This window comes from Girardinichthys multiradiatus, chromosome 12 (genome assembly GCF_021462225.1).
Source record: "Girardinichthys multiradiatus isolate DD_20200921_A chromosome 12, DD_fGirMul_XY1, whole genome shotgun sequence".
NCBI lineage: Eukaryota > Metazoa > Chordata > Actinopteri > Cyprinodontiformes > Goodeidae > Girardinichthys > Girardinichthys multiradiatus.
Window position 1 is genome coordinate 14,149,057 of NC_061805.1, and position 20,332 is coordinate 14,169,388.

Consider the following 20,332-nt stretch of genomic DNA (forward strand, 5'->3'; position numbering starts at 1 on the left):
AACCATTCACTGACTTTGAGAGTCTGATTGAGCAGCAGGAAGCTAATTCTACTGATTTAGGTCGTGTTTTGCACAGCAAAACTGTCTGGGTTGATATAATTGATCATGTGTCTTCACAGATGAAGAGCAAACCCCTGAGGGAGATTATAGAAAATAGGTGTAAAATCACAGTGCTAGCTGATGAGTCAACCAGTGTGGGGCAGAAGTCAACATTAATTGTGTTTTTGAAAGCCAGCATTGATGGAAAGATGAGCCCATTGCTTTTCCACTGGATCTTGTGGAGCTACATTCATTGACAGCCTATATTCATTGTATAGCCAGTCACCAAAAAATATGCGGGAACTAAGTGAATGTGCTCATGATTTGCACATGACACTCAGAAGAATTGGAAAAGTGTTCAGTGTCCGCAGAGTTGCTTCTTCATACTGTCATAGTTTTTCGAACCGACTTGATCCACATGCAGTAAAACGCCCAAGGGAAACAGGTAAATGTTTGTGACAAGTTTTTATTGTCACTCTGGAAACCAAAACGGTTCCGGTAGAGCAGTGCCAGCTGTAGGGGTAAGCGCACGGTGAGTAGAGGTAACAAGCTAGAACAAACATTAATTGTGTAATGTCTTACTAGGCTGAAGTGAGTTCGCCGCCAGGAGAAGAGGAATTCGGGGCTGGAGCCCAGCGGAAAGGAACAGAGAAGGTGAGTAAGAAAGTCCCTTCTGTGTCTTGATCTGGAAGCCGTGCTTGGCCGGACAGTGCTTGGAGTAAGAGTTCAGACGAGCAGTGGAGGGTGGACAGGTCTTGCTGTAAGTGGAGCGTGGAGGTTGCAGCCTGGAAGCAGCCAGCTGGAATGGATCCAGTAGTTCAGCAGCTGTAAGCGTCTTGTAGTCTGTCTGTATCCTCAGTAGACTGAAATGAGGAGCTCTAGGGAATAGTCCGCCGGAGGCCGGCCTGGGCACCATCCAGGTAGTCTCTGGTACGGTTCTCACGGTGGGCTAACACTCGAGCGATGAGATGCTGGCTGCCTCCTGCTTAAATACTCCAGGGCTCATCACCGTGACGGAAAACACCTGCCTCCACCACGCGTTGTCTCCAGCGCCCACTAGGAACTAAGCACAGTCAGACACAAAAACAAGAATTCCCCAACCCAAACAAATACAGGACAGTCAGTGCAGTTTGGCATTCATATCCAGCACTGCCACAGCATTTCCACGAGGGATCAGAGGATGAGACAAGGAACAGCAGAGAGAGGGCTAAATTCCAAAGTCTGCTGTCTAAGCTGTGCTCTGTGTTGTGACTATGAATCTGAAAATATTATTTAATATTTAATATTAATAATTTAATATTTTAGCATATAATATTTCGGTCTGTTAAGGGTTGTCCTGTGAATACCAGCCCAGTAAGGCGATGGTATTAGGACAAAATCAAAAGGGTGAGCCAAGCTCTGACATTATTGAACAGCATAAACTGCACACACATGGAATGAATTCACACAATTTCTTAAAATACAAGAATTTATTAACAAAAATAAGTCAACTCAAAGTCAAACGTATTTCAATCAACAAACTCTTTACTATGCTAAAACAATCCAACTAAACTACTAAGCAGAATTAAAGAATAACGAAAACTAATGGGCTATGTACAATATAAACAAGTTGATTAAAGATGATTGAAAATCATAACCAAAAGAGTGATGCAACATTACCATGCAATATTTATGTTTGAGAACTAAGGATTATCTTGAAGAATCTGGAAGTGAAGTTAAGTTAGTTTTGGAACCAACTTAGGCAATAATTAGCATACATTTAGACAATCATTCACAATGCAAGATCAGATAAAATATTATTTTATTAAAATAATGTTTTAAGAATGATCTGCTGAATAAAACCAACCTTCCGGATGACTAATTCTCAACGGTGTTTCATTAGCTGCCTTTATTTATTAAAATAATATTGAAAGAAATATTATTAAGGAAATGATCAAATATTTAAGGAAATATTTTGGAAAAGAGCCAAATCTTTTTGGAAATCTTTCTTAGCTATCAAATTTAGGAAAATAATGTTAGGGAAATATTATTTACTGGATTGAAAACTAACAACCTTTCTGGGTAAATATTATTTAGCAACAAGCACATGTCCTTACCTATTAGCAGTTAAAGCTAACAAAAGAAGCTGATAGCTTAGCAACAGAATCAAACACACACCTTTAAAAATACCATCAATAAAAGGGTTAAAATGCATAAGCGCGGATAGCGCGTTATGATCAATCTTCTGTGTTAAAGTCACCCCTTTAAATAGAGTTTGTCTTAACTTTAAAAACACAGAACACAAAACTGAGCACGTGTGCAGCAGATGGCCTGCTAGCACCAAGATGGCTGAGTTCAACACAAACAAAACTAAACTTCATAAAATGAAAACGTTCAGATCATTTCACCCTAAATCTCTCTGCCCAAACCCTAACCTCGTTTGAAACGTGTTGAGGAGGAATTGTCTGGGCGACGACGACGTTTGAAGAAAGCTCTGCGAACAAAGGGTTAGCTTCCAGCTAACCTCCAGAGCAGTGACTGGGGGGCCGCTCTGTCGGGCCGACCAAACTGCACGTTACCACGGTGATGCGGCTACTGTTGTCCTTTTTTCAGACTGGGAAAAACACTCCACTCGGCTTAGTAGAGACCGCGTCTCTGCAGGGAATTCTCTGGAACACAGTTTGCTTCTGCAGGCCTCAGAGAGAAAGTTAAGCAATGCTTATACCTTAATTTCCCCTTTTTATGAATGAATACCGGATACACAAACAGTGATTCATTTGTACTTAACTTGTGCATATGATCGCGTGATCTTATGACACGCTTGGATCCAATTTGAAGAGTTTATGTCTGTTTGCCAGCAAAGAGACATTAGCGCGCTGTCTCTCCAGCCAGCCTCGCACGGAGTCTGGGTGGTAGAGATTGGACCACTGGGAAAGGGGGTGCTTTTATACAGCCCGTGGCATCATGGGAAGTCCGCTGCTACCCTTAAACTGAAATTTAAGGGAGTACACTTAAGTGTTGGCAGGTCTCCCATCATTGAAGCTGCACAGTTTGTTCAAGGAGTGGCAGAGAGTTTGAAAGAAACACTCTTTACAACTGCAGCTATCAAAGCACAGGCAAGTGTCACGACCGACAGAAAAGAGACTTACAGCAGACTTTTAAATCAAATGACAGTCCTTAACCCTGACAAATGGGACCATGACAATCCCCGACATGGAGAAGATGAGGTAAGCGCTTTGTGCCATGCCCTACACCTAAATGAACATGAGGCACATCTTGGATTCATTGAGTACAAGGCAACTGGAGGGAGAAGCATGCCTAACAAGATGAAGAAGTTGCTTGTGGCAGTGGATACATTATCAGCAAGTAATGCAGACTGTGTGTGCGGGTTCAGTACCATGAACAATATCATCACTGAGTACAAGAGCAAATTGACGATCAAGAATGCTGCAAACTTCCTCTTTGTCAGCTCAGTTGGACCACCATGCATGCAATGGGACCCAATGCCTTATGTGAAGACCTGGCTGGGTAAAGGAAGAAAAGCAGCTCATGCAACAAGCGGCATGGCATGCCAACATTCCAAAGAGGACAACTACTTTAGGCCTCTGTGGAAAATCTTTTAGCTGTTATGTTTTGATGACGGATAAATCCACTTGGGGTTTTGCTCATGACGGAATGTTGGAATATTGTTCAGGTTTGATTTGGATGTTTTTTGTCACTGTTGTAGTTTGAAAATTTCACATAACTGTTAAAACAAAAACTTGTTTGAATTTTTAAGTATATGCTGTAATGATCTGTTATGGATTAATATTAGGTGTGTTCATTGTTGTTGCACTGTTACTGTTCTCTGACGATAGGTGTTTTTGGTTTACAAGGAATGTTGGGGCGCTTTCTGGAAGGAGGGGGTTGTTGATGAAGGGCTAAAAGTGTTGGCTTTATCTTGTTGTGTGAGCTGGCCTGGTATTGTTCAACCTTAATAAATCAGTGTTCAGAGCAAAAGGTCTGTCTGGTGCTTGCGTGTCCTAGCAGAACATTACAATGCATCAGAAAATGGTTTATCATTGTTTCATACATGCTAGTTCTTTAACAATTGAAAAAAAAAAAATCTACATTGTCTAGTGATTCTAATTTCTACCTTATACAGACAGCCTACAGTAAAGTAAAATATTGATAAGTTCTAATCAGTTCGAGTGAGAGAGAGGAAAGGAGAGAGAAAGGGAGAGAGAGGGAGATTTCAAGGTGGCCACAGATGAGAGTAACAATTAAGACACACACACACATTTCATATACATATATACAGTGTAAATATATATATATATATATATATATACAGGGGTTGGACAATGAAACTAAAACACCTGTCATTTTAGTGTGGGAGGTTTCATGGCTAAATTGGACCAGCCTGGTAGCCAGTCTTCATTGATTGCACATTGCACCAGTAAGAGCAGAGTGTGAAGGTTCAATTAGCAGGGTAAGAGCACAGTTTTGCTCAAAATATTGAAAAGCACACAACATTATGGGTGACATACCAGAGTTTAAAAGAGGACAAATTGTTGGTGCACATCTTGCTGGCGCATCTGTGACCAAGACAGCAAGTCTTTGTGATGTATCAAGAGCCACGGTATCCAGGGTAATGTCAGCAAACCACCAAGAAGGACGAACCACATCCAACAGGATTAACTGTGGACGCAAGATGAAGCTGTCTGAAAGAGATGTTCGGGTGCTAACCCGGAATGTATCCAAAAAACATAAAACCACGGCTGCCCAAATCACGGCAGAATTAAATGTGCACCTCAACTCTCCTGTTTCCACCAGAACTGTCCGTCGGGAGCTCCACAGGGTCAATATACACGGCCGGACTGCTATAGCCAAACCTTTGGTCACTCATGCCAATGCCAAACGTCGGTTTCAATGGTGCAAGGAGCGCAAATCTTGGGCTGTGGACAATGTGAAACATGTATTGTTCTCTGATAAGTCCACCTTTACTGTTTTCCCCACATCCAGGAGAGTTACGGTGTGGAGAAGCCCCAAAGAAGCGTACCACCCAGACTGTTGCATGCCCAGAGTGAAGCATGGGGGTGGATCAGTGATGTTTTGGGCTGCCATATCATGGCATTCCCTTGGCCCAATACTTGTGCTAGATGGGCGCGTCACTGCCAAGGACTACCGAACCATTCTTGAGGACCATGTGCATCCAATGTTTCAAACTTTGTATCCTGAAGGCGGTGCCGTGTATCAGGATGACAATGCACCAATACACACAGCAAGACTGGTGAAAGATTGGTTTGATGAACATGAAAGTGAAGTTGAACATCTCCCATGGCCTGCACCGTCACCAGATCAAAATATTATTGAGCCACTTTGGGGTGTTTTGGAGGAGCGAGTCAGGAAACATTTTCCTCCACCAGTATCCCGTAGTGACCTGGCCACTATCCTGCAAGAAGAATGGTTTAAAATCCCTCTGACCACTGTGCAGGACTTGTATATGTCATTCCCAAGACAAATTGATGCTGTATTGGCCACAAAAGGAGGCCCTACACCATACTAATAAATTATTGTGGTCCAAAACGAGGTGTTTCAGTTTCATTGTCCAACCCCTGTATATGCATGCATATATGCCCCAGTGCCGTAGATGGTACTGTCCCTCTGCTTAGAACTCAAAGCTCCTTTTAATCCGGCTAAAGCTGAAGTAAATATCTGACTCTATTTTTCTAAAATAGCTTTCCAACTCTATCTCAAGTTGATTCAAATCTTTATAATAACAGTCCCTGAAATTCTGTACATCAATCTCCTGATCTCCAGCCTACTTCCATTAAACAAAACTGGTGTTTTTGGGAACGTTGTACCAGGTATGCGGGTATCTAGCTATCTTCAACCACTCCTGGAAGTTATGTAAACATGACGCTCTGCCCCCTCCCTTCCCTGAGGACATCTGTGGACCTGCTCAGAACTTTGTGGCCGGTTGATGAACATTCCAACGAACCATCAAGGACAATGGCCTCTGTGACAGTGCTTCATGGACTTACTTGCACACACTCACTTGCACACACACACATGCTCAAGATAAACATATGCACCCCTCACACCACCTTCACCGTTCCCGGCATGATGTTGTTTTGTCAACTTGTTGCTTCTTTGTGCTGAGGTTTTTTGCAATCTCAAACTGTATCCTGCTAAGGATAAAGTGTGAAATATGATTTTTTTTTTCCCTCTACTTACCTAATGTGGCCTCTTTTCTCATCTAACAAGGGCAGCGCCTGTGAGTGGGCAGCAAAGCCTCGGTGACCGGTCCCCCCCTTGTCTTGTGTCATGATGTATGTTTGGATAGGTTGTACTGGAATTTTAATTTCCCCTCGGGGATCAATAAAGTATCTTTGAATTGAATTGAATTGAATTGAATTGATAAAATATCTGTCAAGGTAACTTGCCAAGAACCTTATAAATTAATATGCTGAGCTAAATTCACGCAGAAACTTGAACTAGTATTATTTTTAAAGACATCAAGAGTGGTGTTGGAGGGCAAAGTAACATGCAAATTCAATTTGCCAATTTCAGTTCATATAAAAGTGTCTCTGCTATGGTTTTCACATGGAGATGCTCCGCTCGTATGCGCCATTGTCAGCAGATTCTTGATAGCGGGAATGAGGTGCGTAGTATAAAGTCGGTGCATGGTCTGATTAAAGTGGAGTTGTACTCGTCGTCTTCCGCTTAATCCAGGACCGGGTTGCGGTGCAACAGACTCAGCAGAGGCGTCCAGATGTCCCTCTCCCCAGTCACCTCCTCCGGGAGGAACCCAAGGTCTTCCCAGGCCAGCCGAGAGACATAGTCCCTCCAGGGTGTCCTGCCATCCCCTGGGCCTCTTCCCGGTGGGACGTGCCTGGAACACCTCCCGAGGAAGGCGTCCAGGAGGCATCCGATACAGATGCCTGAGCCACCTCAACTGGCTCCTCTCAATGTGGAGGAGCAGCGGCTCTACTCCAACCCCCTCCCGGCTCACCCTATCACCCTATATAAGGGAGTGCCCAGCCACCCTACGGAGTCAATGGATATTTTGTCCACTGACAAAATATCAAGCTAGCAGAGAGAGCTTTGGAGAAGGCTAGAAATATGATCCCCAATTTCATCCATTTTCTGAGACCAAGCATCAAACAGCAGAGCCAGCATTGTCCTGAATATACCTGTGTCTGTATGTAAAGCCTCCAACACAAACATGTCTGATTAATTCCAATGATCGTTCTTCCATCTGCTTGCCCGAGAAGGGAGGTTGTCGGAGTCATGGGATGTCAATATGTCAAGCTGTCAACCTGTCACTCGAGCTGTCAAAACGTTTTAATAAAGCTACCCCCTTATATATTTTTAGTAAGCCTTGCTTCATCTGCAAACTAACTGCAGAGATCACACATGAATGTAGTGTACCAGTGTATGATTGGAACACTGCATTCAAGGTGAGAGCTGCCCAGTGCCATTTTTAGAAGGATGGCAGTAATGAGCCACAGTAGTAAAACTAGATTTAGCAAAAAAAAGCAACAGAATTTATGTTTGGTCAAATCAGCGTTTGAAAACCTAAATATTTCCCTTTAATTAGTAACATACCTTTAATGGAAATTTTGGATTGAGCAGCAGAGTTGAGTTTCTGGGTTTTGTCCATTAAAAACTAAATTCTCTCTGCCAATGCCAAACATCTTATTCTGCTGTCATTTACTGAACTAAATAACGAAGTTTGACAAAACAACACATATTGATAATTTAACATTTATTCATGTACCTTTTTATTTGATTAATGTTTATCTATGTAACAAGGGCCACAGTAGTAGAACAATACACAACACAACAGCCTGGCACTTTCTCCTCATTTCACCAGCTTGATCACACACTGCTGTGGGATGTTATCCCCTTATTCAACTAACGTTTGTTGCAAGTAAGCCATTGAGGTTGTGCAGGTCACTCTGACATGAACAGCCCGACCAAACTGATGCCACAATTGCTAAATGGGTTGAGGTCAGGACTGTGGGTAGGTATTTGAAGGGCAGTCATGGCAGTCCTCCTGGCAGCCCAGTGAGACATGTAATTGGCTGTGTTCAGTCTGTTTAGAGCCACAGGCCATATTGCTCTGCAAACCTGAAGGTTGACAGAGTGAGTGAGTAAAACGGTCTTCTTGTGGTGTCGTCTCCTTGGGGTGCCCACTTTGCAGCCTGTCTCTGACAAACCCCATTATATGGTACTTGGCCTTCCATTTGAAGATTGTACTAGCGCTCACTTGCTTGGAGCAGACACCAGCTGACCACTGTAGCAGGGTCAGTTGGGTCAGGCAACTCATTGCTGGAACCTGGAATACCAGAAGCTCAAAACAAGACCCAATAGGTGAATAATCTGTTTGGCAGGTGGTCTGCCGCTTAACTTATAAATGCATTTTTCTTTCAAATGTGGTACCCTTTATTAGGATTAAGATTTATCGTCAAGAAGTCTTGCATTTGTTTTCAGCCCCTCTGAGTCAGCACTTTTGTAAATTCATCTTTCACTGCAATTCTTGGCCGCAGGTCTTTTCGGGTATGTCTTGAGTAGCTTCTGAAAGACTGGAAATTTTCCCATTGTTTTTTGCCTACTGGCTAGGTTTTTTTTTTTTTTTTCTTTGTTTTTTTATTTATTTAGTTTATTCAGATTTTCAGATTTATACAAAGAACCACCCAAATATGTGATATCTGCTCTTCTGCTCTCCAGATTACCTCCTCCCTAACCTAGTTTCTCTGCTGAAAGTTCTAATCATACAAGCAGGTTATAAAAATTATAACTCACTTACAATGGATCATAAAAGCTGTATTTGTGCATATTAAACTTGCATGTAATACATGCAAGGTTTATTGCATTTAATCTGCACAGAACCAAATATTATGAGTCATTTCATCTTGATATTGATGAAAAAAACTGATAGATAGAACAGATAGAAAAAGTGTTAATTTACTACAGTTCAAAGCTAGATGATGTTGAAATTGGAAATTCTACTTGTGTAAACCATATTGCATTAATAGGTAAGGCAATACAAAAAACTTGTGGTGCTAATTAAGAGCTGTGAACTAGTGATTGCAACCCCTAAATCTGATTATTGGCCATGCCAGAAAATAATACACCAGTATATCTGATATTTCAGGTATTTAATCCATCTTTCAATCTCTGCAGAAAGCTAGCATCTTTGTTCAAAGCAGTGGTCCTTAACAGTCTAAGCCACAAATTGGCTCTGGCTTTCAAAAAATGTACAATGCTGATTTATAAACTATAACATGGGATACTTTTTTGAAAAATGTTCAAATAAATGTTCATTTTGAAGGGTTTAAAGGTTAAAAGAACAAAACAGATGGCGCTGACGATGGCAGCCTCAGAGCTTCGCTCTCTCTTTGTTTTTGTATTTTGTGTGTTTTTATGTTTTTCGAGCCACAGTTCTGTGGTGTCGGGCCACAATCCTGTGGTCTCATTCAGTAGAGAGGAACTTCTCAACATCAGAGAGTCCTCTCTTGGGTTTTTTTCACCATTTTTCATCGATCCGAGGTTCACTGAGCTCCTGGCAAGCGGAGCTGCGGCTCTATATGGGATACTGCGCCGAAGACGTCGAAGGGGAAAGCGTGCTGGCGCGCTGTTAAAGCTCCGCAAAAGAGGACTTTGCACACCACTGCCTTCAATCCACCTGGCAAATGTCCACTCTCTCAACAACAAGATGGACGAGCTGCTTCTTCTCACCGGTAAAAACACGGACCTCCGCGGATCAGCGGTTCTCTGCTTCACCGAGACATGGCTGAGTGAAAACATCCCGGACCGCGCACTGCTGTTGCCGGACTTCCAGCTGCTCAGAGCGGATCGCAGCGCGGAGCTATCGGGGAAGAGGCGAGGAGGCGGAATCTGCTTTTATATAAATGAAGGTTGGTGCAGAGACATAAAATGCTGGGAAAAACATGTAGCCCGGATCTGAAGTCATTTTCCATAATCTGTAAGCCGTTTTATTCACCGAGAGAGTTTTCCTCATTTATAATAATCGGCTCATATTTTCCACCGCATGGCTGCACTTCTGCCGCGGAAAAACATCTTGCTGAGCTGATTACAGACCTGGAGAAAAAATACCCTGACTCTTTCATCATAATACTGGGAGATTTTAACAGAGCAAACCTCTCTAATGAACTCCCCAAATACAGACAGCATATTAAGTGTCCCACCAGAGACAAAAACACACTGGACCATTGTTACACAGCTTTAAAGGACTCATGCTGTTACCAGGGCTGCTCTGGGTTTTTCAGATCATTGTCTTATCCACCTCATCCCAACCTACAGACAGAGACTAAGAGCTTCCAAACCCAAGGTTCACACTGTTAAGAAGTAGACTGAGGAATCAAAGCAGATGCTACAGGCCTGCTTTGAATGCACAGACTGGACTGTTTTTGAAACTTCAGCCACTGACCTAAACCAACTAACTGATGTGGTGACATCATACATCAGTTTCTGTGAGGACATGTCTGTGCAGACCAAGACCTTCTGCACCTTTGGGAACAACAAGCCATGGTTTACTCCACACCTCAGGAATCTGCGCAGGGAAAAGGAAGAAGCTCACAGCAGTGGAGATTGGGCGCGGTACAAGCAGGCCAGGAACAAACTAACAAAAGAGATCAAAGCAGCCAAGAGAAGCTACAGTGAGAAGCTGAAGAACAGCCTTTCTACTGGTGACACTTCAGCTGTATGGACTGGTCTGAGAAACCTGACTGCCTATAGGAGCCCCTCCACCCATCCTGAACAGTCGTCTCCTGGCCAACCGTCTGAATGGCTTCTACTGCAGACATGACAAGAAGCCATTCACACCTCAAATCAACTCCTCTACATCCCATTCAGGAACAAATTCCTCCCATAAAGCAACCAACCCCCACCATCAGATCCTCTGCCTGCACTAAAGATCTCTGAGGAAGATGTAAACAGGCTCTTTCAGCACATGAAAACAAAGAAAGCTGGAGGACCTGATAACGTCTCCCCATCATGCCTGAAAGCCTGTGCAAATCAACTCGCTCCGATCCTCACAAGGATCTTCAACAAATCACTGGAGAAATGTGAGGTCCCCTCCTGCCTCAAACAATCCACCATCATCCCGGTTCCCAAGAAACCCACCATCCTAGGATTAAATGACTACAGGCCTGTAGCCCTGACGTCTGTGGTCATGAAATCCTTTGAGCGGCTGGTGCTGAAGCACCTGAAAGACATCACAGGCCCCCTGCTGGACCCCCTGCAGTTTGCTTACCGAGCAAACAGGTCGGCAGATGATGCTGTTAACTTAGGTCTACACTTCATCCTGCAACACCTCGACCACCCAGGGACGTACGCCAGGATCCTGTTTGTAGACTTCAGCTCGGCCTTCAACACCATCATACCAGACATCCTCCACCAGAAGCTCACCCAGCTCAACATCCCAGCCTCCACCTGTCAGTGGATCAACAGCTTCCTGACGGACCGACAGCAGCAGGTGAGACTGGGGAGCATCTTCTCCCGCACCAAATCAATAAGTACTGGTGCCCCCCAGGGATGTGTTTTATCCCCACTCCTCTTCTCCCTGTACACAAATGACTGCACCTCATCGGACTCGTCCGTGAAACTCCTTAAGTTTGCAGATGACACCACTGTCATTGGACTGATCCAGGATGGTGATGAGTCTGCATACAGACAGCAGGTGGATCAGCTGGTACACTGGTGCGGTCAGAACTACCTTGAACTGAACCCACTCAAGACTGTGGAAATGGTGGTGGACTTTCGGAGAACACCACCCCCATACACCCCCCTCACTATCCTCAACAACACTGTATCGGCCGTGGACCACTTCAGGTTCTTAGGAACCACCATCTCTGAGGACCTGAGATGGTCCTCACACATAGACACTGTTCGAAAGAAGGCCCAGCAGAGACTGTACTTCCTGAGGCAACTCAAGAAGTTCAACCTTCCACAGGAGCTGCTGGTCATCTTCTACACTGCCATCATTCAATCTGTCCTGTCTTCATCCATCTCAGTGTGGTTTGGCTCATCCACAAAACAGGACAGGTCCAGACTGCAACGAATGATCAGGTCTGCAGAGAGAATAATCAGAGCTGACCTTCCCTCCATCCAGGACCTATACATGTCTAGGGTCAAGAAAAGAGCTGCCAAAATCTCTGCAGACCCCACACACCCTGCACATAAAATGTTTAGAGTTTTACCTTCAGGCCGTCGCTACAGAGCACTGTTTACTAAAACCAGCCACCACAGAGACAGTTTCTTCCCCCAGGCTGTTTCTCTGATGAACATTCAATAGAGTACAAAACAACAGCATACAGATGTTGCAAATGCACCTTTTTTATTAGATATGTGTATATTGTAAATTGTAAATTTGTATATTCTGTAATGCAAAAACAGAACAAAAGAGCAAAGTGTACCGGAGTCAAATTCCTTGTTTGTATGTACGAACTTGGCAATAAAGCTGATTCTGATTATTTCAAATTAATCTAAACTGAATTGTTTTTTTCCTAGGTGGAAAGGACCGGACAAGGTAGCAGAAATAACATCACACTGTTAAAGTTTGATTGACCGATTATAGAGTAACTGGGTTCACAAAACACACTGTGCATAGACTAAAGACCCCAAGCAGAGTACTTTGACTGAGGTTCGGACTGACTTAGGAACCTCACTGACTAACAATGATGGAGATTGTGTTGTGGGATCATTGGACACGAAAGGATTGGGAGTACCCCTAGCCTATCAGATGTCTGTGGTCCCGGAAAGTGTTCCTTTGTTGGAATAGGAAGAAGCCCTGGGATGAAGAGGAAACCATTTGAGTAGGGTCTACAATAACTGTTTCACATAATGTCAGAATAGAACACTGTACTTAAGTTATAGGTTCTGTGGGTATACCGTATTTTCCGCACTATAAGGCGCACCGGATTATAAGGCGCACCTTCAATGAATGGCCTATTTTAGAACTGTTTTCATATATAGGGCGCACCGGATTATAAGGCGCATAGAATAGAAGCTACTGCAGTCAAACGTTTGACTGGGGTTGCGTTATGCATCCACTAGATGGAGCTGTGCTAAAGAGAATGTCAACAAAACAGTCAGATAAGTCAGTCAGTCAAACTTTATTAATACACTACAAACCAGCGTTCTGATAACTCTATTCACTCTCATGGTAAGGTCTCCTCTACATAGAATTCTATTGAATAGAGCCAACCGCACGTTAGGAATGCATTGGAGTCTATGAAGTTGAAGTTTAAATCAAACGTTAGTTAAAATGTGAAAGGGAACTTTTCCCTGATTCAGTAAACACGTAAAAGAAACAGTTTGATGCACTAAATCAAACGTTAGTACATTCACAATATAGTAGCGTTAACTGTTGAATTCTCTCGCTGCTGCTCTATTCCCATGTTCGACTGCGTAGCTGACAGCCTTGAGTTTGAACTCAGCATCGTAAGCGTGTCTCTTGAAAGGTGCAATTTTGGGGTCGTTATACACACACAAGTGGTGTTGGACTAGGAGTAAGCACAGTACTGGTGTTTACCGCTATTACTTCAGCGACGCCCCTGACTACGGTAGCCGTAATGCTGCAAGCGGTGCGGCTTTGTAGTTTACCAGTCGTACTGAAACATTTTGACAGAGCGCCGTGTACAACCAGTATGGATCAACCAATTAACCAATTGATCCATATATAAGGCGCTCCGGATTACAAGGCCCACTGTCATTTTTTGAAAAAATTAAAGGTTTTTAAGTGAGCCTTATAGTGCAGAAAATACGGTACTTATTTTACATTCCACATATAGCATATGAATGTTAGAATTTTCCACAATCTGCTGCACCACATCTGGGCCCGTATTCACAAAAAATCCTAAAACTAAAATTATCTCCTTGTGACATAATTCTAAGAAAATCTCAGAATTTCTCTAACTTTTCCCTTGGTAAGATAAACGTTATTCACGAAGCATTTTAGGCCTTAAGAAAGCTCCTAACGTCAGGAAATGTTATGAGTACTGAGGAGGACTTTTAGTGACCCTAAGAGTGTCTTAAGCAGGGAAGATGGCGGAAAGACCTAGAAAAAGGAGAGATATTCTCCATACAATGAATAACAGAGAATTAATAAACCGTCACCAGCTCGACCATGCATTGATACACCCCCCTTAATAGTCGAGTACATGAGCACATAAAGTTCTATAACAATCATACAATTATTAATATCGAGATAAAATAAACGTTATCATTCCCCTATGGTGAAATTAAATAGTTTCAGCGTCAGGACAGATTAAAGATGCACCTCGAGTAAGGTGATATTTGGAAGGATAAATAAATGAACAATAGAAATAGAAACAATAATAAATACCATGAATAAAAAGTGAACAAAATTACAAACAATATTGTATAGAATTATTTAATATTTACAGACTGTAAAATTCTTTCAAAAAATAAATGGGAAAAACTCCAAAAAAAACTATATATACAAACTCTAGATGAGATAGAGTACAATAATCTAAGCACTATATACAGAGAAGGAATATGTAAATGGGGTGAATAAGTATTAGCTGTACTGTATGATGTCAGTAGTCATAGCCTAAATGGTCATCTGCAACGCTATCCATCTGTGGAGAAGTTATCTGGTGTGCTGCAATCTCCTCTCCAGCTTCTGATTTCAGCAGGTACCAGAGCTGCTCACATTCAAGGCTGGTGCTGAAAGCAGAGGGAATGACACATTGATCTGCTCAGGAATGCATGTTTGTTCGCACCATGATCCCAGGACCAAATCTACCTCTCAATACTACTCTCTTCTCCTTCACCAGCAGGCTCTGCTGTTCAGTTCGATTTTCTCCACCTTTTTTCTGTTTTGTTTTGGTCATTTTACCAAACTAAACCTCATTATACAAGAAGGAGATCACAATAAAATGCTGAATTTCAACATTAGTATTAAATTAATATGACATACATGCAGAATGAAAATAACCAGCATGGAGAGTAAACATAATATTAAGCAAATCAAAGTAATGACGATCATGTAAATAAGCTACATTTAAACATTTTGATGCTGTGTGACAATTAATTTAATCTTTGCTTTGTTTTATCATTATGATTTACACCTTTCTGAATCCAGTCTAAATTCTATTATCTGTTAATTTCTCTCTATTGATTACTAGGAGTGCTTTTGTTTCTCTTTTCTTTTAACAACCAATCACAGGTCTTAGAAGATAGTGTCACACCTGGCAATGGGGTCAACTACACCTCCTCACTAAGATAGGAATTTCTGTCGTCTCCTTGCTCAGATTCGCTCTCAGCAGCAAACGGAATCACTCTTAAGCTAGGAGTCTTTGGCAAGATTTTTTAGGCTAAGGGAGGAGCTCTCTGAGAAGACTGTGAATCTTTGTGAATACGGGCCCTGGAGACTTCCGGTGAGATAGCGATCTGTTGGGGGGCAAATCCATGTGACTGCCAGATGAAGTCTCCAAAGCACATATAGATTAAAATAGATACATCCACACACCAGGTTAGTGAGGTGACTTAGGTCACTTCAGCAGGGGAACTTGTTAGAGTTTTCTTAAAGTTACCTATGTCTCCTTACCGGAACATAGCAAGAAAAATATATTATAAGTTTTATTGCTGCACGCACACAGGATTAGGTTTCATCACACCCACTGACCACATCGCTCAATCCAGTTAAAGTCGCTCCAGGCTAACACATAAATTTACTCTGCTGTAACAAGGTGGAGCCTAGAGTATATAATGATGAGTGTTCTTTGTTCGGACTGTTCCACCTACTTCATCCCCCGAGAGGAGAAGGACCGGGCCTCGGTACCAAGTTGTACTATTTTTCTGCTTTAATTATATAAAATAATTGAAAATTACTTATGAAATTGTAGTATCTTTAAAATTAAAAAGGGAAAGCGAAGTTCTTTGCCTTGAATGAAGGAACTGGAGTAACTGCGGTAGAGCGGTTACAATACCGACGCTCCACACAACAGTAATTACAAATGTAAAAAACGGTAAAGCACTGTTGAAATAGATGACATGTAATGTAAAGTTGCTGGAAATAAAAAGTAACACTATAGCTTACTCATAAACCAGGTCCCAAAGAAGTTTCCAATCTTCATCCACTTCAAAATCCATGTTTTTTTTCCAAGACTTTTAATGTGCTCATTTTACTCTTCTGCGGCATTATAATGTTCAAAGTTCACTGAAAAAACATGAAACAACAAGCAAGCTGTGTGCGTAGCAGTGTGTAAAACAAGCTGTGCGTTGTGCGAAAGTTACTACCCCTTTTTATAACCTCAGATATGCACTGTAATGATGTGACTGGGAATTGTCTTACGAAGACGTTATACGTCGCTGCAAATGTGGGATTCTCTAGTTTCCATTGGTACCAAGAAAGAGGGGGTGGGGAAAAGCATATCTGTTTCCTGTAGCATTTTACCTGTAGACTCAGATATGCCTGAAGGACCCTTAAGCATCATCTTGTGTATTTAAATTGCTGAAAAACCAAAGGTATTTGTGAAAAACTAATTGATCAAATTGCTTTGTAAACATTAAAGTCTCCTCGTGCAAGGGATTTAGGAAAGAAAACCTGGCGGTGTTTGATCAACTTTTAGAAAAATCGGCACTCCTCCATTCAACCCGCCAGCAGGTTCATCGGGCTTAACAGGTTGACATCCAACTCCTGGCAAAAAATCTAATTCACCACTTCTGGAGGATCTTCAGTCTGTTGTTTTACCTTGTAGAGAAAACAACCTTTGAATTAATGTGTTGCCTCTCTGTTTTAGTGCCTAAAATATTGAGAAACACATCATTACTGGCTTTAAATACTGTTAGCATGGTCACTGCACAACGCTTGAAATTCCACTGGTTTTCTGTCTTGCGTCTGGTAGACTTTTATGCTGAAATCTCATAATATTTTTAGATCAAAGTTCCAACTTCTGAGACAAATGTCAGGGCTGACTCACCTGAATGGGACGCATAACCTTTGAGGTTTGGAAGTCTACCGTGGCTTGGTTAGAAAAACTACTATTCTATGGGTAATTATTTGCCATACATGATTCCCTCAGCACAACAGATATTTAATATTGCACTCATTTCTCCTGTTTATGGGGTTGGTTTTATTACAAGTTGTGACACGCGTTTATTAAAAGTTTAAAAAAGTCCTATGCTTTGTTTTGCACAGTCATGAGGTAGTGTGGTGGACAGATTCCAGCGAATTCAGTTGTAAAAAGAATATGAGACTGAATATACAGTTCATTCACGATGTGCAGGGGAAAACCCGCCACCTAAGAAACGTTTTTGGCTGATACGCAAGAGTGCATCATCTTTCAATCCAAAATGAAATCTGAAAAGTGTGGCCTGCATCATCCTTTTACCTAGATGACACTGAATTTCAGTTCCTAGATGTAAAAAACCTGGCAGAGACATACCTCTAAAGACTTTCAGTTGTAACTGCAAGAAAAGTATTGGCTCAAACAAATGTACAAATCCACAGTTGTGTGCTACATTGTGCTTTGTTTTATGTCTATCACAAAATCACCCCAAAACAAAGAATTTTATGGTTATGTGACAAAATGTGAAAATGTTAAAGGGGGTGAATACCTTTGCAAGGGGCAGTTTTGTTTTTCTTTTATTGGCCTTCAAATTGCATTTTAAAAATCACAAAACATGAAATATCTAGGGGTCATGGTGTGAGCAACTATATAAAACAATTACTGTATTTTATTTCTACTTGTTTGGATTTAGTCAATATTCCCTATGTTTCTCCATTAGGCATCTATCTGTAAAACATATAGAAGCCACGTTTCCTTCTTTATAAATTGTATTAGATTTGGTTTTCCTCTGCTTTTGGACACGTTACATACCCACACTGCTGCATCAGTGAAGGAACACAATTAGCTAAATCAATCATAATCTTGTAACCTTTACCTAGGTCAGTGTTGTGGGAGGTAATGGGTAGAGACAATGCCTTTCATCAACCCTCTACTCATTAAATCAGATCAAGAGAATTCAGAGAACATCCAGAACAAGAAGGTTTTTATTGATTTACAAAAAGTGTGAGCTGTGATTAACAAGTTGAGACACCTTGGCTTCCACTGAACTGCAACAAGATCGACTGGGCTTTCGGGGGACTCGCACATGACTATTGGGAAGTAGCTGAAAGCCATCATAGACTTTATTTTACATTTAAGGGGAAACAAATGAATTTTCTCAGCAGTGCTCAACACATGAAACAGACCATACAAATCAATAAATAAACAGCCATGACCGATTCAGCCTAACTGAGCTGAATCGGTATTATATACAATATCGTATAAAGCCTTGAGACACAAGATTATTTGATTATAATGGTCAGCTCTGCATCTATTTATGCTAAAGTCATAAAGTCCGCAGAACAAATGCTTTGATGTACAAATAAGAACCTTGTAACTTACTATTCGATTGAAAGGGCTAACTGTATACAAGAACCTACAGCACATTTCTAACCTTTTATTGGTTCCAGTCCATAGGGGGCAAACAATGAAAAAAATAAATAAATCAGCAGGTCAGACCTCAAAGAAAGTTGCTATTGGCCAGGAGAAGCATTATTGGTGCATCCCTAATAAAAGGGTTGCTCAGATCTCTGAATAAGACATGGTCAGCATTGAAAGGACTTAGAGAATAAAAAGATAAAGAAGATTTAAATATACACTGCTCAAAAAAATAAAGGGAACACTCAAATAACACATCCTAGATCTGAATGAATGAAATATTCTCATTGAATACTTTGTTCTGTACAAAGTTGAATGTGCTGACAACAAAATCACACAAAAAACATCAATGGAAATCAAATTTATTAACCAATGGAGGCCTGGATTTGGAGTCACACACAAAATTAAAGTGGAAAAACACACTACAGGCTGATCCAACTTTGATGTAATGTCCTTAAAAAAAGTCAAAGTGAGGCTCAGTATTGTGTGTGGCCTCCACGTGTCTGTATGACCTCCCTACAATGCCTGGGCATGCTCCTGATGAGACGGCGGATGGTCTCCTGAGGGATCTCCTCCCAGACCTGGACTAAAGCATCCGCCAACTCCTGGACAGTCTGTGGTGCAACGTGACGTTGGTGGATGGAGCGAGACATGATGTCCCAGATGTGCTCAATCGGATTCAGGTCTGGGGAACGGGCGGGCCAGTCCATAGCTTCAATGTCTTCATCTTGCAGGAACTGCTGACACACTCCAGCCACATGAGGTCTAGCATTGTCCTGCATTAGGAGGAACCCAGGGCCAACCGCACCAGCATATGGTCTCACAAGGGGTCTGAGGATCTCATCTCGGTAACTAATGGCAGTCAGGCTACCTCTGGCGAGCACATGGAGAGCCATGCGGCCCTCCAAAGAAATGCCACCCCACACCATTACTGACCCACTGCCAAACCGGTCATGCTGAAGGATGTTGCAGGCAGCAGATCGCTCTCCACGGTGTCTCCAGACTCTGTCACGTCTGTCACATGTGCTCAGTGTGAACCTGCTTTCATCTGTGAAGAGCACAGGGCGCCAGTGGCGAATTTGCCAATCCTGGTGTTCTCTGGCAAATGCCAAGCGTCCTGCACGGTGTTGGGCTGTGAGCACAACCTCCATTTGTGGACGTCGGGCCCTCATACCATCCTCATGGAGTCGGTTTCTAACCGTTTGTGCAGACACATGCACATTTGTGGCCTGCTGGAGGTCATTTTGCAGGGCTCTGGCAGTGCTCCTCCTGTTCCTCCTTGCACAAAAACGGAGGTAGCGGTCCTGCTGCTGGGTTGTTGCCCTCCTACAGCCTCCTCCACGTCTCCTGGTGTACTGGCCTGTCTCCTGGTAGCGCCTCCAGGCTCTGGACACTACGCTGACAGACACAGCAAACCTTGCCACAGCTCGCATTGATGTGCCATCCTGGATGAGCTGCACTACCTGAGCCACTTGTGTGGGTTGTAGAGTCCGTCTCATGCTACCACGAGTGTGAAAGCACCACCAACATTCAAAAGTGACCAAAACATCAACCAGAAAGCATAGATACTGAGAAGTGGTCTGTGGTCCCCACCTGCAGAACCACTCCTTTATTGAGTGAGTCTTGCTAATCGCCAAAGATTTCCCCCTGTTGTCTATTCCATTTGTACAACAGCAGTGAAATTGATTGTCAAGCGTGGACAGTTTGATTTCACAGATGTTTGATTTACTTGGAGTTATATTGTGTTGTTTATGTGTTCCCTTTATTTGTTTTAGCAGTTTATATTAAACGTTTCTTTAATTTTCTCACAAACCAGTGCTCTCCGAACTGCCTTACATATGTTCCTT